General features: G+C 46.5%; 1 protein-coding gene across 1 annotated transcript in view; it reads left to right on the forward strand.

Annotated features, from left to right (window-relative positions):
• Positions 1-18,223, forward strand: part of EXOC4 (exocyst complex component 4) — a 301,672-nt gene that overhangs the window by 281,424 nt on the left and 2,025 nt on the right. The window lies entirely within an intron of this gene.

An 18,223-nucleotide genomic window follows, 5' to 3' on the forward strand; every position in this document is an offset into this window, starting at 1 on the left:
CTACCCCAGCTCCATTGTGAGCACTGATAAGCTCCCTATTTTTGCCAGTAAGCTTCGCCCAGCACAGGAGTGGATGGAAACGCTGCAGTTTTCGGAGCAGCTCAGTCAGTGACAAGAGGCAGCGGTGGCCTTGGGCCACAGTTGCACGGTGCAAACAGGTCCATTGCTTTTAGCACAAGCACCCATGGAGACAGCAGGGTCAGCCCAGCTTGGTCGACTCTTCTTGCGCTGAGATTATTGGAAAATGCCTGTTAACTTCAGGGGGGATGATCCCCAAACGGCAGCAGCAGGACTGTGGAAGGGGCTTCGTTTTGGAGCGCAGTTCTGCTAAGGATGCTGAGTTTGGGATTCAGGGCTACCTTCCTGCTGCGACTCTAAGGCAGGGGATTTTTTTGTTCAGTTGTGCAGGGGAAGGAGAGATTTCTGTCTCCCACCTGATGCACGAGGCTGTCCCCGGCAGCAGGAATAAGCAATAACTTGCTGCCATCTACTGGGGTTCTGTGTAGGGAAGGGCAAGCCTGAGTGCATGAAATCCCTCCGATATCCCCATGCCCGCAGAGCTCCTTCTTCTTTCTTTGGAGCAAGGAATGATATTTCTCTTTCAGGTTTTGCTCTTGACAGACACGTAAACAGCTGATTGCATAGTGCATGGGTTGGGCTCAGCTGCAGAGGGAAGAGGTGGAAAACTGAAACGAGTGAGGCCGAGGGCTTGTTTCCCATGAGGTATTAATCGCCAAATTCAGGATGATACGTGGAATCCGATATCATGGCAAAGAACACGATAGCTGAGGTCTAGCTGAAGGGAGGAGCAGCCATTGCCTGAAGAGCTGGATCCTCTTTGAGGTAACTCAGGACCTCTTCCACTGGTCAGGCATGAGAGTTTTGGGGTCCCTCCTGCTACAGAGTCACTTCCATCCCTAAAGAGCCGTGACACTCTCCCAAATGTCCAGTTGCCATTGCTGAGATCTCAAGATCAGGGTGACATATCGACATGTTAAGAGTTTGGGTTTTTTTTTTTTTTTTTTTTTTTTGTCTCCATGACATAAAAACAGATGGCTCCTGAGCATGCGCAGCACCCAGAGCTGGGTAACCGCACACATATGTATCCTATAATGCCTTAATGAGGGCTTGGCAGTCCTACAGATTGAAGCCCTTCCTTCTGCAGCCAGCTGCCAAGATGGGGACGCTGGTGTGGACATCCTGGGCTCACATCCATCTCCTTTCGATACAGTGTTGGAGGGAAGAATTCTTTGTTGGTCATAAAAACTAAATGTGGTAGCCCTGAGAATTCCTCTGTCCTCCCGGCGTGCCCACAGGTGCTCAGTGCTGCAGCAGGCAGAAGAGATCAACACTCTGCAGTACCAATTCTAGAAAGATCCTTCTGGAAACCAGGAACAGGCTCTGGAAGAAAAGCTTCCCCTTGGCAGGATGGGAGAGGCCTGTTAGCTCCATCGTGATGCTGGATCCACGTTGTCTATGATGTGTGAAGCATGCCCTCATTTAGGTTTTGCTGCTTTTAATTAACAAAGCTGCTTTAGTTTTCAATTAAGGACTGGGTTGCAACAAAATCCGCATTTTCTTTTCCTCTCTTTTCCCTCGTTTTCTCTCTTTGATCTCAGTGCAGGTTTAATTAGCTGTAATTAGTGATTTTGCTGCATTAACCGAAAATCCCAGCCATAGAGGATAAAGAAACACCCCTCAGCTTCCTGACTATCCTCTTCCTTCCTTCGTTTTCCCCCTGTGAACTGGGTGATCGGAGAGTGTGTTCCCATACATACAGCCAGACAGATGCTGCAAGGAGACGTTTATTTCAGAGAGGAGTTTGACCAGTCTGTGTCTTTGAACCAGAAATCACTTGTCCATGATGTTAAGGTCCATGACGATGTATAGGTAAATATATAATAGAGGTATTTCTTCTCTGGCACAACAACAAGCTTCTTTTTGGAGCCTGCTGTTTCCCAGTGCATTTAGAGAGGGCTTCTTTATGCTCCCTAGGGCTTTCTCTAGGATGCCACGTAGGACATGGGAGCTTTGTTTTGGCTGGGGCAGTAACACTGTGACCCCCAGCACATGGGAGCTGCTCCTGCCTTCATCTCACTGACCGCTCAGGGAGGTGAGTCTTGTGCAGAAAGGTTTATACTCAGCTCTATCCACAAGACGTCGGGCTACCAAAATGCCTAGCAGCAAGCCATGGCCTTCCAGCCACCGGTCCTGTCCTTCCTTCCCTTGCAGGGCAGCAATCCAGCTCCCGTTTGGCTTCTTGCATCAGCTCGTTGTCTCTTTTGGCAGGATCAGCTCCCCAGGCTGGTTCGCAGCGGGCCTTGCAGACAGCTGCGCTGGCACAACTGAAGCAAAGGGAACAAAAAGGGAAATGAGCTGTGATACTCGAAAATGATAGCGTTCCTGAAAGTGGGACTTTGCCATAAGTTGGGCTAAGACGTGATGGGTGAATTGCTCCATGCAGGAGCGGAGGGCAGAAGGGAGGAGCGAGTGTGTCCTTGTGCAGAAGGCATCATCACTCTTCTCTCTCTCCCTTCTTGGGCCATTTGGCCTCCCTGCAGTCAGAGGATGGAGAACTTTTGTTCTCAAGCTTGCCGAGTCGCACATTTCCTGTTTATTGGTTTAGTCTGGGAAATGCTTTGTCTGTTGCTGATTCTCTGTGTCAGGAAAAGCTCCAAAATGCCCTGATGGTGATTTACCAGCTGTTCCGAAGCGAAGAACCTGACTCTTGGGGGATGACATTTCTCGTGTTTGTCCTTAAGTAATTTTTGTGTAATGAGAGCACTTGAGCGCCTGAAGATGGAATGAGAGTGGCTTAACCACCAGGTAATGACAGCCCATCCCTCCCCTTCTCTGGTGGCTGCGTGGATTAGAAATTCCTCAAGGAGGGGATTTTGCTGGCTTTGTAATTAAAACACACACCAGGCGTTTCAGAGATACGGGGGCAGCCCAAGGAACGTGCGATCAAGCCCAACAAAGCCCACGTTGAATGTTCAGGTAGGTGCCGTGGCCCGCTGACGTTGGTGGGGTTGCCCATGCTGTATCTAGAGGTCCTCCACATCATGTCTCCAACTGAGCTGGTCGCCCTTGGTTCCCTTTACTGCAACGGGTGAGAAATGAGCACATTGAGATTCTCTGAATTGGTTCAAGTGCCTTGAGGTAAGTGGGCTCCTAAGAGCGCCTGTTGCTGCCTCACGAGGCTCTGCAGAGCCAAGGTGACCTGCTTGAGTGACATGATCCATGGCAGGCATCTGTGGTTAGGCAAGACAACCCACCTTAGGTGTCTGGGGTCAGGAGGTTGCTTGGCATGTGGCCACTCAACCTACAAATGCCTCAGCAGGATTTTGCACACAGGAACAGCCCCAAAATCACCAGATTAGGAGGCTGGATTCATTTGGCAGGTGCTACATTCCTAATGGCAGAACAGGCCACAGTGCATGAAGTCCCATAACATCCATCCTTCACCTGTGTCGCTCCGTAGAGCAAGGGAAGCATCTTAAAATACCAGTCTGGCCCTGGCACATGGCAGCCCCACTCAGGCTTCCCGCTGTTGACTCAAAGGTTTGATTTTCATCAGCCATTTCAGTGCTTCTTGGAGGCGCTTTTAATCTTCGCACAGTAACCTTTGGAGATGCAGGTTTTAGTGGCCTCCATAATGATTTTCACTGCCTGAATGTGGATGTCTGAGTTGTTCTGCGGAAAGAGATTAATTTAATTTTGCTAAACTGGAAATGGACTCAAAAACAGAGGGGCTTCATTGACTTTTGTTGCTTGGCGCGCTCGGGGTGTTGGTGAAGCGATCAGTGGAGACGAACTTCTCAGCCAGCAAAAGCCTCTGTTCATATTTCCAGGGACACAAGTTCAGGGAGCTGTGAATAAACAATTTTAAGAAATGTTTTTGGCTGCTAGACTTGGCCAGAGCACGTTCCTATAGTGCATTAAAAACATCAGGCTATATTCTTCTAGAAATGAATTACAAACAAATTCCTCATTTATCCCTGGGGTGACAGTCTTTTGCTGATAGGTGCTTTCTCGAGACTAATAAGTTTTGAATGTTGGTGGAAAAAAAAAAAATCAAAGTAATTACTTTATGTTCCCAAGCTCGTTATTTGTGTAGGTGCATGTGTGTTTATCTCCTTCTGTCATGCTGCATTGCTAATGTTAATTAAACGGAAAGGATTTTTCTTTTTAAAAGTTTTCTTCCTAATCTCTACTTTTAGTGACTTTGGCCTCGGTGAGGATCCTTTGGCAATGATCAGTTATTTATAGAGCTGCATTTGCTTTAAGTTGAAGTTTAGGGAAGTGCTGGCTGTCCAGCAGGAAGGAGATGTCATCGCCATGGGACACATTCCTGAGCCTGCTCCTTCCAGGAGCCCAACGGGCCAGCAAACACCAGGAGAGCTGGAGCTGGTAGCAGAAGTATGCAGGTTAGAAATTGCACAGAGGATGGGTGGGTGATGATCCTTCTAGCATGTGGCCTGCCATCTCATAGGAGGGTTGGCCTCCTCATTCCATCTCTAGATGGAATTCCGTAGGATTTTTTCCTTTTTATTAATATTACTGTTTTGCAATGGGTTGCTGTTGGGGGAAAAATGAGAAATGGGAAGAGAGGGGGCTGTTTTCCCTTTTATTTTAAGGTCATCATTGCAGTAGCAAAGAGCAGCACCTGCCAAACCAGCTACGCAGGCAGTAGGTAGGTCCAGTGGAGCCAGATCCTTGCACCTCACCTGGGAGCAGGAAGAGCTGGCCCGTGTTATGGGAAAGATTTGCCAGGAGAGGTGGAAGGAGTGGGAAGAAGAAGGCCATTTACACTCCGAAATTGCAGATAGGAATGTAGCCTGCCATGAAGAGGTGGGAGAAATCCAGAAACAGCTTTTAGAAATTCCTTTCTCCTCCTACCCTTACAAATGGGGTCCACCTGGGCGGTCATGCACTGAAGATGTGTTGGCCTGTTGGGAGCTTCCTGTTAGAGGAAGGACAGATGTTTTAGAAATGAAAATTGGCCTGAGACCAAAAAAAAAAAAAGCACCAGGAAAGGGGGGAACCACCAGCGTGTGAAGAACACCTATCCCAGGCATTTGTCTGCTGCTGAAATAAAGGTAAATACTGGATTGTCAGCTGGAAACGTCTCTCTATTGCCTAGCTCCAGCCTGCAAATGGAAGCAATTAGAAAAAATGTCCTGCCTCTTTCACAGCAGGCTGCTGCTTTCTGGCACGAGCCCCACCAGAAGCAGAGATGTGCCCAAGTCCTTGGGTCGCAGATTGGTTTGCCCTGCCAGGCAGATCTCATGAGAAACTGCAGTGCTCCGTGCCTGGGAATATGCTCAGAATCCCAGAATGGTTGAGATTGGCAGGGACCTCTAGGGATCACCCAGTGCAGCCCCTGCTCCAGCAGGGACACCCAGAGCACGGAGCACAGGGTGGCATCCAGGCGGGTTGGACATCTCCAGAGAAGGAGCCTCCACAGCCTCTCTGGGCAGCCTGTGCCAGGGCTCTGGCACCCTCACACCAAGGAAGTTCTTCCTCACATGGACATGGAGCTGCCTGGGGTTCAACTGCTCAGTATGCTCAGAAGTAAGAGATACTGGTGCCATGAGATACGTTTTCAGAAGTCACCCCTCATCACTTCTCTGTGCCACTGAAGTCATATCTTTCCCAGATCTGTTAGATAAAGCCAAGGTGTTCAGCCTTTTAACCCGTTGATTTAGTGGCATCAGGGCAGAAGGGTTTCACTAGGAAGGCAGAAGCCAATAGGGTCTAAATCATCAGTGTTGGCATCCCAAGGAGGCTGGCAGGGAAGGACAGGAGGGAGGAGAGAGGAACAGGTGGGAGGCAGCAATGGCCCAGAGCCAGTTTCTGCTAAAACAGGGGAAGGAAGAGGGAAAACGAGGCAAGAACACAAATGGCAGATCTGGAAAGACCAACAGGGTCAAGCCATGACATAGTGATAGGGTCAGGGCAGAGGATGGTGAGTAGGATCCAGTGCGGCTCCAGCCTTGAAACCATATCCAGAGCCAACCGTATCCTGCTCCTTTGAGTCATCTCGATGAGGAAGAGCCCCCAGACATGCAACACAGCCCTGTGGAGATAGGAACACTTCTTGTGCGTGCTCATGGCACGTGCCAGCTCATCATGTGCCGCACTGAACTGCTTCAGGCTTGCGTGCAGCTTGGGGACCTTGGGTTGGCCATGCCCCTCATGTTGCCATCTCAATGTGGTCTTCAGCCAGCACCAACCTATCTCCAACAAGCATCTTGTCATACTAAAACGGCTGAAACCGCTTCTTTTACATAGATTTGGCATGGGCAGGTCCTCTTCCCACATTTACTGTGGGATTCGCTTTCCAAAACAGTGCCCTTGGATAGCCAAGGTCGCTGGACACAGGTATGACACTGGGACCACAAGAGACACAACCCATTGGAATGGCCACACTAGACACTGGTATTTGGGCAGAGATATGTGCCTCCATTTCCCTCTACACTTAATTACTCTGTAGCCAGTGAGGACCTTATTTCATTCACTGTACCAATCTTTCGGTCTGTTTTGACATTCTATGGCCAAGCCAAGGCTAGTAGCGAGTCCTGTTGCCCAGCCTGGTGTCCTACACAAGATAGAAGGTTTTCCACCAGCAGAGCAATGCCAGGTAGTGCAACAAGCCCTGCTGTTCCTCGTGGATGTGCAGGTCATTCCAAGCAGTGTCTTCTACTTGGCAGATGCAGCTTGTAACTCCTGTGTGCACGACAGGGTATTGCCCTGATTTCTTATCCTGCATCACCCACTGAATCCAAGTTGGCCAAAGAGAGTTCAAATGCTAAGAGCTGATGGACTAATAATTAGGGTAGTAATTTGCCCTCCTTCTCGGCAACTATCTCACCTGGTGGATTCTCTATGGATTTCCACACTGCCTTTCTCTCGTGCAAGGGACCACAGATCAGCCCATCTTCTGGCCCTGGCCCTGGGCTCTCACCAAATTCTTGCTGTCTCTATGGAGCAAGTTGCTTTGCATGGTTGCCATTAATGAATTTTTAGCATCTTCTGACCACTGGAAGAGCAGCTTTCCTCTGCCTGAGCTTTCCTCCCTCTTCAACTCACTGCAGTTAAAAGTCCTGTTTTTGGTATTCAGCCACTGCATGAGCTTTCCTAGAAAAGGTTTGGTCCAGCTGAGTTGGACTCTGGATACTAAGGTGTGATCTTCATAAATGATCCTCTGACCTCCTTCCCCTGGTAAGAAGACGACGATGCTCCCAAATTGGAACTGGGCTTTTTGTAGCTAAATTGGGAAAGAACTGAGTAAACTGTGTGGTGGTTCTTCAGCTACGGTCTGCAGCTGGCCCCAGGGCACAGAAACACAGCAGCCGTAATGGGGAATGCAGATCCGGCCATTCCTGTTATCCCAGGTAGATCCTCTGGCGAGGCTGACGTTAAAAATTCTGACTCAAATGCAGAAAACATGGAGTTAAGGAGGTGAATTATTGATTGAGCGCAAGTATTCCCATATCTGACAGATGGAGACTGTCTGAGAACATTTTGCAGAGTGGCATCTGCACCGCGCCTGATTGGCGTCCCTGAACTTTCACACATCAGATGTAGAATATCAACACACAAACTCTGATATAGCAATTAAATGTGTCCTGTAATGAACCTGGGCTTCGTAGCCAAGAGAAATCTGTATGTTCAGGTAAAGATTGAAAACTTCACTTGTTTTTCTTTCAGAAGGCAGTAAAATAATTATACCCAGACCCCGTGTTTCAGTATGCACATATGAGATCAACATATATGGATGCGTGTCCTTGTCAGGAAATGATCTGCAACGTCTAATCTCTTCCTCAGATGTCACTGAAGGCTGTAAAGCTTGTCTTGAATTTTAAAATGTTCATTCCCGCTCTGAGATCAAATAATATAGAAAGGATGTGAAACTCAAGTGACATCTCACATCACGTAAGTGCGTTAACATCTAAAGCTGAAGTCTGTCCCTCAAGTGCTTATTTAAGTCACGTATCAGATGCATATTGCGCATTGTCATATGTGCAAAAAACAAAGCGAAGAGCAGGAGAAGTGCAAATAGTAGCAAGTTCCCTGCTCTCGTGAAGAACAGTTTTGTATTATGAAGAAGAAGCAATATGTAAAATATAGCTTTATTAGTGAGTAAAGTGCCTTTGTACTCTAGGTTGTTTTCATAAACCCAATGCAACTTGGTAAACGATGGTAATTTTTTGCCATCTGTTAACTGTCTGGTGCTGTCTGCGAAATTCTTTCTCCCTTTACTTGTGCTTTTTGTCTTTGGAGGGAGTTGGAAGGTTGAGACCAGTGGGGAAGACGGTGCTGGGAGGTTACTGAGGTGGTACCACGAGTGACAGCGCAGGGATGGCTTTTGAGTGGTTGTATCCATCCTTCACACACACCAAGGACTTCAGCCTGACCCCATAGTCTTGATGATTTTCGTTTCCTCCACCATAAAGGAATCATTTGACAATGCAGGGAAGGTTAGTGCTTTATGGTTTCTGAAGTGTCTTGGGGAGTATGAATGGGAACTGAGAAAGGAGGTTAATAAATCGGTACAAAAACCTACAGGTTCGGTTCTTACACAGTAGTTCTAGGCAGTTCTTTGAAGTTTTGTGGCATTAGAGGACGTTTCCCTGCAATGAGATGGAAGGAGTGGTTCAGGGGGACTTCCCTGGATTTGATGCCTGTGAACTACTCTATCAGTTTAGGAAAAGTGCTGAAGTTCTCCCCTCACTCCATGTGGACCGACCTTATTTCTAAGAGGTGCTGAGCTAAGGACTGCAGCTCCTAGATGCTTCATCAGGAAGCGATCAGCCTTGCTGTGGGTCCTGTCCTGTGGCCTCTGAGGCCATGGTAGGTGGCCTGAAGCCAGTTGGTTCAACCACACTGATCAGTGTGTCACCGAGGTTGCCTTGATGACGCTTTGATTGCAAGTGCCCTGGGTTTGTGCTGTCTTTCAGGACAGTGCAGATCCGCTGGCTCAAAAACGTTGAGGTGATTGAAGCTCAAATGGCCAGAAGAGGCCACAGATGTACCGCAGACAACAGCCTCAGTGCTTGCTGTGGCCAAAGTGAATGTTCTTCTTTGCAGGAACACGATCATTTAAAAGAAAACATTAAAACTGACCTTCTTGCTTAGCCTAGGAGAATAATATCTCAGGAAGGCTATGACTTCTCTGGAAACAACCACACCAGCTGTTATAGGGACGTCAGAGAGGGAGAGGAACCGTTTAAACTAGAATTACTGCTGCAAGAGCAGATGAGCGTCAGCTTGCGTAAATACATCGAGCTCCCAAATCGGAAGGTTTCTAAGCATCGGAGGCGCCGTGAACTGGCACACAAGGTGTGATGAAGTGTTCGTTTGGCCTGTGGCCAGCAGAGGAGGCTTGGAGCAGAGCGCTGGAGAGGTTTGGCAGGCTGTGGGTCTGAAATAACTTGCCATGAGGAGTCACGGGAGCCAAAAGTTGATTCAGTCTTAGAAGGGAGTTTGATGAAGTTACTAGCAGTGTTATACGGGCACGTCTGCTGGAAACTGAATTGTGAGAACTGAGGTGGCTCCTATGTCCTCCACCATTGCTTTCTGCACACCAATTTTGGCATCAGCATGGCCTCAAAAGGCTCCTTTTCCTAATTTTTGAGACCACTACAGGATAAAACTCAATGAACACAAGATGGCCAGAATGAAGCTGCAACCTGGGGGTTTCAAGGATTTTTGGCAGTTTGTGTGGCTCCAGTTAGCAGTTGAAGGGTCAAGTCCCCATCACCTTCTGCTACAGGTGGACCCAGCCTCGATGGATGTCACCGTTTCCTACAGCCGTTCGGGTGTTGCTGCTGTCTGTTGTGCTTAGGCTGCCCATTAGCAAGCAGATCCGATGGGATGTGGCCTTCACCCATGGGTAACTACCAAAGAGTCCTGGTGGGTTTTATTAAAGACAGATTAAAGACAATCCAACGTGCACCACTGCGCTGGGCTTCTGCATACAGTTCCAAACCTCTGGATCCTAAATAAGCCTGGGTTCTCACCACAGTAATTGTTGTTCCCAAAGGGTAGCTAAAATTGTATGATTTTTTGCTGACTGGAGCAGTCTTCATAGCGCTTCCCATCGAAGTGCTGACTCTCTCTTCTTAGGGCTACATTCATTTCCACCTCTCCTCTCATTTATGCATGAGGCAAGAGGGAAAAAAATTGTTTAATATTCTTTATAAACTGGCATATGGTTTAGATAATTTTTTTCTTTTTACTATATGCAGTAAAAATGCAAATGCGTGTGGCTTATTTGCAAATGCTGGCATTAATAACTGATATTTAAACAGGACGGATTAGCACTTCTACTGATATATTAAAAAGATTTTTTCCAATCATTTGCACACTCAAAATCAATTTTAATACAACATGTAAATTGAATTTAATTTTTTTATATAAAATTGCACTTATCTGCTTGAACCATTAAATTTACTATTTAATATGTACTTTCCAGCTCACTTGGTTAGAATTTCATTGCTCTTTATCTGTATAAATTTAATTAGCCTTGATATCATCAGTATATTATAGAACTAATTAAAGATTTAGATAAGTGCTGAGGGTGCTTATTTAATACCCTATAAAGTTCCATTTGGAGAACAAGAAATTCTGTCCTTCATTATGTCGGCCCGCGCGGGGCTGCAAGGAGTGTCTCTGACATTGTTTTTGAAAAATTATTTAATGGGTATTAATGGATTTATCCTTCCTTTGAAAAGCTGGGGAATTACCGGGTATCGTGGCACAGTCCAAGGGTGGTTGCAGTCGTTTGCACGATGGTTTTTAAATGAGATGTGAAGAACGGCGTTTACCTCCGTGTGACACCATCGGATGCGTGGAGATCTCTGTCACCTGTCCCCATCCAGGCAAAATTGTCCAAGTCATGAGCCAAGTAATTGTTTTTTATGATATGGATGGCTTTAGTTAGCAGAGCTTAATTTTTGCCTTCTTCAGTAAATGCACCCAGATTTCCTACCTGGCTCTGTGCCCTGGCTAGAGGTCTCTGCCCTGGAATGAGTGGCCCAAAAGAGGGTAAAGGACTAATCGAGCTGCCAGAACTTCCCATATCTGTTTTTCACCTTGGGCAAATTACTCGGCTCTCTGGGTGTAAAAAATGAAAAATAAAATAAAAAAGAAATAAAAGAAATGTTAATGCTCTCCTTGCAGATCACAGCCTTGATCTGCATGTTTATTAAAGGCTGTGATTTGCAGAGGTGCTGCAGGAGCGCCAAGTAGCATCATACTGTAAATTCACTTTTATTTCTTCCTTTTGCATTTTATTGTCTTTAGCGAGCCCATTTCACAGCTTGGATGTTTGCATATTTTAGCTTCCTAAGTGCATGCGCTTTATGTCCTTGACACTCTTGTCTTGTAGGGACACGGCTCTCGGTCGTCCACGTTTTCCATGCAGAATCATTCCATGCGGTGGCAGAGGAGCTGAGGGTGACTAGTGCAGCAACAACATCTGTAGTGTCAACACCTAAACCAGCGTGAATTCCCCCAAAGCCCTCTGAGTCCTTCTGGACGAATGAACATCATTTTCCCCAGAAGTGGTCCGAGTTAATTAAAAAATCAACACAAAAATTGAAAAAAAATGATCAGGATTTATGTTCCCCAGTGGAATCGTCTCCCAAGAGTAATGATATTCTCTGGTAGGTTTTAATGCTGCAATTATGTACAGGACTTGAAGAACACAGTTTAAGGCCAGTGGTTATTAACTGAGTATATGACACTGGTTTCTATACAGTTGCTTTTAGCTCCCAAGAGGGAAGAAGCAGGGCTCGTGCTTGTAGACTCTGGTGTGCTTTGAAATGCTGATCACTGACGAGTGTGTGCAAACATCATTGCAGTCTTTATGAGGTGTAGGAATTACAGTAATTGTTGGTTTCCACGAGTTTTCTTTTGCTTGCTTCTTCAAGTTTGTGAAATGGTGCATCCTCAGACTCATCTCCCAAGGCCATGCTCAACGCTGGCCTCATCTCTTTCCCTTTCCCACCTCAGCCCCTCGTGCTCCACAGGCAGAATAGCCCCAAAGGGCCCATTTCTTGGCTTTTCTTCTCTTCATTCAAATCTGTCCTCAAAATCCATTTTGTCTGAATTACCTGAATTGAAAATTGCTCCTTTTTTTTTTTCTCCTAACTCCCCTATTTTCACTAATTCAGCTTCTCCACATAGTTAAACATAACATTTCCACCAAGGTGTCATGTGTCAAAATCAAGTGACTTTACCCTTGCAGCTCTCGTCCTTTTTTCTCTTCACCTGCCTGTTCATTCTTATGTCTTACGGGTTTTTTTTTTCCCTAGATTTAGCTTCTCAGGGCTTCGTGCTTAATCTTTTTATTTCTTACTGGAGCACCTAAGACATTTTCGGGTGCTGTAAAAAAGGCTCCCGGATCTCCAGAAACAGGGGCAGATAAGGCAAGCAATATTTTATTTTATTCCTTCTGGATAACTCAGCAGCCAGATGGGAATTCTTGCCATGTGAACTGACACCTCTGTCCTTGCACCATTACAGGCTAGACATCTATCCATATAATGTATAGATAATTAAAGTGAGATACCCTGCTTCGAAACATCACAGTGTTCATCAGAAGGTCCTTCTTTTAAGAAGAGATCAAATCATTCTCAGGGAAATCAGAATTTAATTTTGAATTCACCTGACCGTCTTTTGAAAAACTTTCTTGTGCGCAGGCCCTGGGTTATAGGTTAGCATTAGCATTTAAATGGAGAATGGTATTAATAGCCCTCAGAGGAGCTTGTCTTATCCTGATTGCTTTTTCAGAGGTTTTTGCTATGTGAGAAAGCCTCTTTATTTTTCTCCAAGGATAGAGTTCAAGAGACCTCTTCTTTTTTGTTGTTGATATTATCCACAAAAAAATGCATCCTTGTTGAAATGGATTCATTGCTGGCAACTGAAAACAGTTGCACGTGTTGATTGGCGTCTTCTGTTTTGATTTCTCATTAGAGGTGTTTCCTTTGACCTGGAAACATTTCCACCTCTGATATTTGTCCTCCTGAATTTGTTCTTAGTACAAAGATGTTCTTCATGCGACCTCAGAATTTCATGGCCAGTAAAAGTCAAAATCAGCAGAAAGTGTTAATTGGTCTTTGGGCTTTGGATTGGGCATCATTTGCCCTCAGACGTGGCTTTTGTCCTCAAAAGCCTGCCTGAAGAATTCAAGGGACTGTTCAGATGCTTTGGACCAAATCTCATTGCCCTTAGTCAGAGGAGAATAGGTCATAGTCATCTAGGTTGGTTCATAGAATCATAGAATCACAGAATGGTGAAGGTTGGAAGGGACCTCTAGGGATCATCTAGTCCAACCCCTGCACACGCAGGGTCACCTAGAGCACGTGGCACAGGACTGCGTCCAAGCGGGTTTGAAGATCTCCAGAGAAGGAGACTCCACAACCTCTCTGGGCAGCCTGTTCCAGTGCTCTGGCACCCTCACTGTTGGGAAAATGTTCCTTAAGTTCCTGTGGAACTTTTGGTGTTTCAGTTTCTGGCCGTTTCTTCTAGTTCTGTCGGCGGCCACCAGTGAAAAGAGGCCAGCACCATCCTCTTCACTGCCTCTCTTGAGGCACTTGAGGTACTGGTTGACCACGAGGATGTGAGAGAAGGACTAATGCCATGAATGATCATAGAATCATAGAATCATGATCATATATCATCATATAATGAGCATTATAGTGGTGGAATTTTTAAAATCTTTGTCATACTTGCAATCAAAACTAGCTTAGCATCCTGTATTAACTGTAAAATGAGGATTTCCCTTATGGCATCACCTTCTATTCATCTTTGGATGCTTAAGTTCTCCCTGCTCTCCCAAAACAGGGCCATCAGCCCTGAAACTGAACATAAATGAAGGTATTGGCCAGGTTTTTACAATCCTAAAGAGCCAAGGGCTCAGGCTCAGATTAGTGTTTCCTTCTCCTTGCAAACCAGCAGTTGGTGTTCCCGTCAGCAATTTCTTGACTTCATTCTCAGGGGAGCAAAGATTTGTGCAATCAACTTGGACCCGTTCTCTTCTTACCCCAAACATCTCGTGGTTGAGAGCTGGTGGCTCTGACTGCTCAGGCAGGATTCATCACCTTACAGGTGCTTAGCTGCTCTCACGTGGAAGGAGACCAAAGGCCTGGGAAGGAAGCTGTGGTTCTTGGTTAGCTTCATTAATCCTCTATTATTATTTATTAACCTCTTTGTGAGATGATAGAGTCAACTTTTTGATAAATATTAATTCCTCTTCCCGGTTTTAAATCTCAAGATTAGAAACCAAAGCAGCTTGGCAGCATTTCACTGAAGAGAGATCTCCCTCGCTTGTCGTCCATTTATTTCCCCCACCTCTTCCCAACGTGCTTTCCTCAGCCTCTTCCTGATAATCAAAAGAGCATTTATAATGGCAGGGACAAATGCACTTCTGAAAGTAAAATGAAGAGCCTAAATAAAAAATCACAGAACAAGAGGCTCATCCCACTCGCTCTTTCATATTTCATTATTTGATAACATCAGAAGATGAGTCCATCAGAACTACTTGGGCAAAGGCAAACAGGAGTGCGTCTGATCAATATTTATTAATACTTTCAAAGACAAGGGAGGCAAAGTTGAGCAGACTTCGTAATGGAGTGAATAATCACTCATGCAAATGGAGTTTGGCCGAAGGCAATGCCATGCCAAAGCAGCAGGTTTTTAATTGTACTCAATTAAAAATGCATACCTCTCACTCGCTCATGGTCTCGTTCATCCTAATTTCTTTTTTATTTTGTAGGAAATTTTTAATTAAAAAATAATCTGATCTTGAACAGAGTGACAGGTGGATCCTGTGTTTGTTCTTCTGTAGTAATCCAGGATTTTGGGACGGGCTGAAAAGGAAGCAGCTGTGAGGACAGGGGGTAAAGACAGCCTCGCACTGCTGAGTATGGTGGTGGTCCGTGCTGGAACAGCAGTTTTAGTATCTCAGGAGAGGGAGGTAAACTTGGCTTGGTCACCTGGATGCCCACTGGTGGGTGGCCAGTCCCTGCACGTCACCATCACAGAGCCAGCAAGACAAAATAGGGAGAATTCCATAGGAGATGCTCAGAGATGTAGAATTATAGAATCATAGAATCGTCATGGTTGGGAAAGACCTTCACATGACCCGGAATGAGGCACCTCAATGTCACGGAAGCTGCTGAGATGCAGAGTCAGATGGCGAGAGGAGCTAAGGGGATGTGGGCCAGTCGGCTCTTCTCCTCCTGCTGAAAGAGAAAATCCAAGTAAGGCTCCTAGAAGGGATGGAAATGTGCTGGAAAGCTTCCTGAAGGACCCTTGTCTTGGAGGAACTGGAAATGCTTCATCACATTACGGGCAAAACAGGTAGCACAGCTCCAACCACAGGCTGCAGGTTTTCTACCCAGTACACGCTGCTTAATTTTGCTGATGTTTGAAATTTTCGAAGTTTAAGATGTGCCTCAAGGGGAAACAGTTAGAAACATTTGAGGTGCAACAGTTGGTGCATTTCTGAGCGTGTGGTTATGGGAAGGTGAAAGCAGGAGGGAGGCATTCTTGCTCTTTCTTGTGTTAACGTGGTCTGACACTTCGGGAAGGTCAAGGGTCCCAAGCCTTGGAGCAGAGGCTTGCCCTCTCTCAGAGGGAAATCACCCTGTCCCTTTGCCATCCTGCTGAAAATCTGGCCAGAAGTTTTTTGGCTTCTGGTCAAGGTAAAAAAAAATCTCCTTTTACATCAGCTCGGCATAAATTCTCTCAAGGTGAGCAATGTTTCCTTAATCCAAGTGTTTGTCCTGACAACTTTATTGGTTTTTTTTTCCTCCACATTGTGCACATAACTGTATTTGAGCTATTGGCAATATTCTCAAGTTAACCTAACACTAGATTTCTGACTATGCTGTGAAGCATCTCTATAAGTGCTCTAATCTTCCAAAATATTGAGGCCAACAGCAGCCTCTGGAACCTCTGGGGTTCAGTGAATGAGCCACACGTGAAGGTGCCAGAATGATGCTATGGGGCCCACTGCAGGCAGCTGCCATTCAAATTTAGGATATCGTTTTTTGCATGAGACCTGCTGGTTTTGTTTCTTATGTGCCTGCCTACTGACGACTCTTTCAAAACATCACTTTTTATTAAAAAATAAAAAACAGATTCGGCATGTGGCTTTCCAGAAGAGGGGGTCAGCCTTGCAAAAGAGCTACGTTGTGTGTTGTGAGACACAGACCTCATTCAGCACCAGCAGCACTGCAGTCCAAATGAGCAAGAGTCAGAAACTCTAAGGGCTGGACAGCAGTAAATCATATAAATGTCACGGGTTGGCACAGTGGTGTCTAGGGGACAACGAGCTGGTCCGTGGGTCACGCCGTTGGGTTCCTCTCGCAGACGCAGACCTGAAATCCGTAGGTGAAGCCGGGTGACACGGTGTTACCCAACGCTGGCAGCAAGCTTATGGCTGCAGGGCTTGTAGAGATGACCTGAATGCCATCTGCAAATAGCAGGGTGGTGTAAGGTCTCCTCATCCTTTTCTATCTACCTGCCTACTGATCTGTACAAGGAATCTTCCATCTTCTTCTTAACAGGTAGCAAGTCAGGAGGTCTGGGGGTTCCCTCAGCTCAAAAGTGCTGTTGCACAGTCAATAGCAAGTATGTTTCCAGGTAACTCAAGTGGTTTTTGTGGCCAAAGGAAATGTTCTCATTGGGATCGTCCCGTTGGTGGCAGCTTCTGAGGGGACCAATGAGTCCTTCTACCAGAGACCCATCTCCAGCTGCCCTAGGGCTGTCTGCAGCAGCTGTGAAGCTCAGCTGAGCTGGGCTGCAGCCCACCAGCTGCAGTTTCACGGTCGGCATCTCAAATACGTGTTGCCTAACAGCTTATTTGTTCTTTTCAGCTTATCGTTTGTCTCCAGAAGCTGCTTTTCATTCATTTCTGGTGCCTTCTATGTCTATCTTCCCTTGCGTAGGCACATTCCCATCTTTCCTGACTGCTCCCTCTGAATCCCGTGACTCCTTGGCCTCTGAAAGGGCTACAAGGATGATCAGGGACCTGGAACATCTGCCCTATGAGGAGAGGCTGAGAGAGCTGGGCCTGTTCAGCTGGAGAAGAGAAGGCTGAGAGGGGACCTGAGCAGTGTCTAGAAGTACCTCAAGGGAGGCAGTGAGGAGGATGGGGCGGCCTCTTTTCACTGGTGGCCACCAACACAACTAGAGGAAACAGCCACAAACTGAAACACCAAAAGTTCCACAGGAACTTAAGGAAAAATTTCTTGACAGTGAGGGTGCCAGAGCACTGGAACAGGCTGCCCAGAGAGGCTGTGGAGTCTCCTTCTCTGGAGATCTTCAAACCCGCTTGGACGCAGTCCTGTGCCACGTGCTCTAGGTGACCCTGTGTGCGCAGGGGTTGGACTACATGACCTCGAGAGGTCCCTTCCAACCTTCACCATTCTGTGGTTCTATGATTCTATGAAATGACCATTTTGGAGTCACCTCCCTTTACCTGCCCTCTGAGAGCAGTTAGGTTGGTGCAGGCTTTGAGTCACAGGAGCAAATTCACAGCATCAGACGTTGCCTTGAAGGACACGGAGGAGATGAAAGTGCAGGACTATGAGGTGCACCTGCAACTTGAGCCACTCCAAACAAGCGGTTTTGCCCCGGCTGGCTACGATCCTTGCTGCAGTGATTTGCAGTTTGCTGCATGTTGGGTGCTACGGAAAGGTACAGCAAAGGCAGGGAGCTTGCAGATTAAAGAAGAGGCATTTAATATGCAGCTTTCCCCTCGTTGCCCTGATTGCTCTTTTAATGCATTCAAGGATCACAGTCAGGAAGGGTGCTTATAACTTTTCATGGAGCCCCTGCTTATGGGTTTTATATAATTTATTCCACCAAGACCTTAGATTTCGGTCTGTCCTTGTGCTCCTAGAGGAGCCTGTGGGAGTGATGCAGGGGCAGCTCTTCAGGGCTGTGGCCATCTCTGCCTTGCCTTGCTCTGCAGCCACGGAAGGGCTGGAAGTGACCACAGGTGGTTGAAAGAAGCCCTTGCATGCAAGCAGATTGGGATCTTTCCATTCCTCTTTGCCTGAGCTGTTTCTCTATAAGGCTCTGTGGCATCTGAAGTTAGAAAGCTAATGAGTTCCTTTAGAAAAAGCGGTACCTTCCATCCAGCAGCTATCACTGATTTGCCTCTTCTACCCGGTATGTGGAGCCAGGGTGAAGAATCCAGCTC

The sequence above is a fragment of the Tinamus guttatus genome, unplaced genomic scaffold (genome assembly GCF_059628265.1).
Source record: "Tinamus guttatus ecotype Peru unplaced genomic scaffold, ASM5962826v1 Tinamus_guttatus_pri_ptg000434l, whole genome shotgun sequence".
NCBI lineage: Eukaryota > Metazoa > Chordata > Aves > Tinamiformes > Tinamidae > Tinamus > Tinamus guttatus.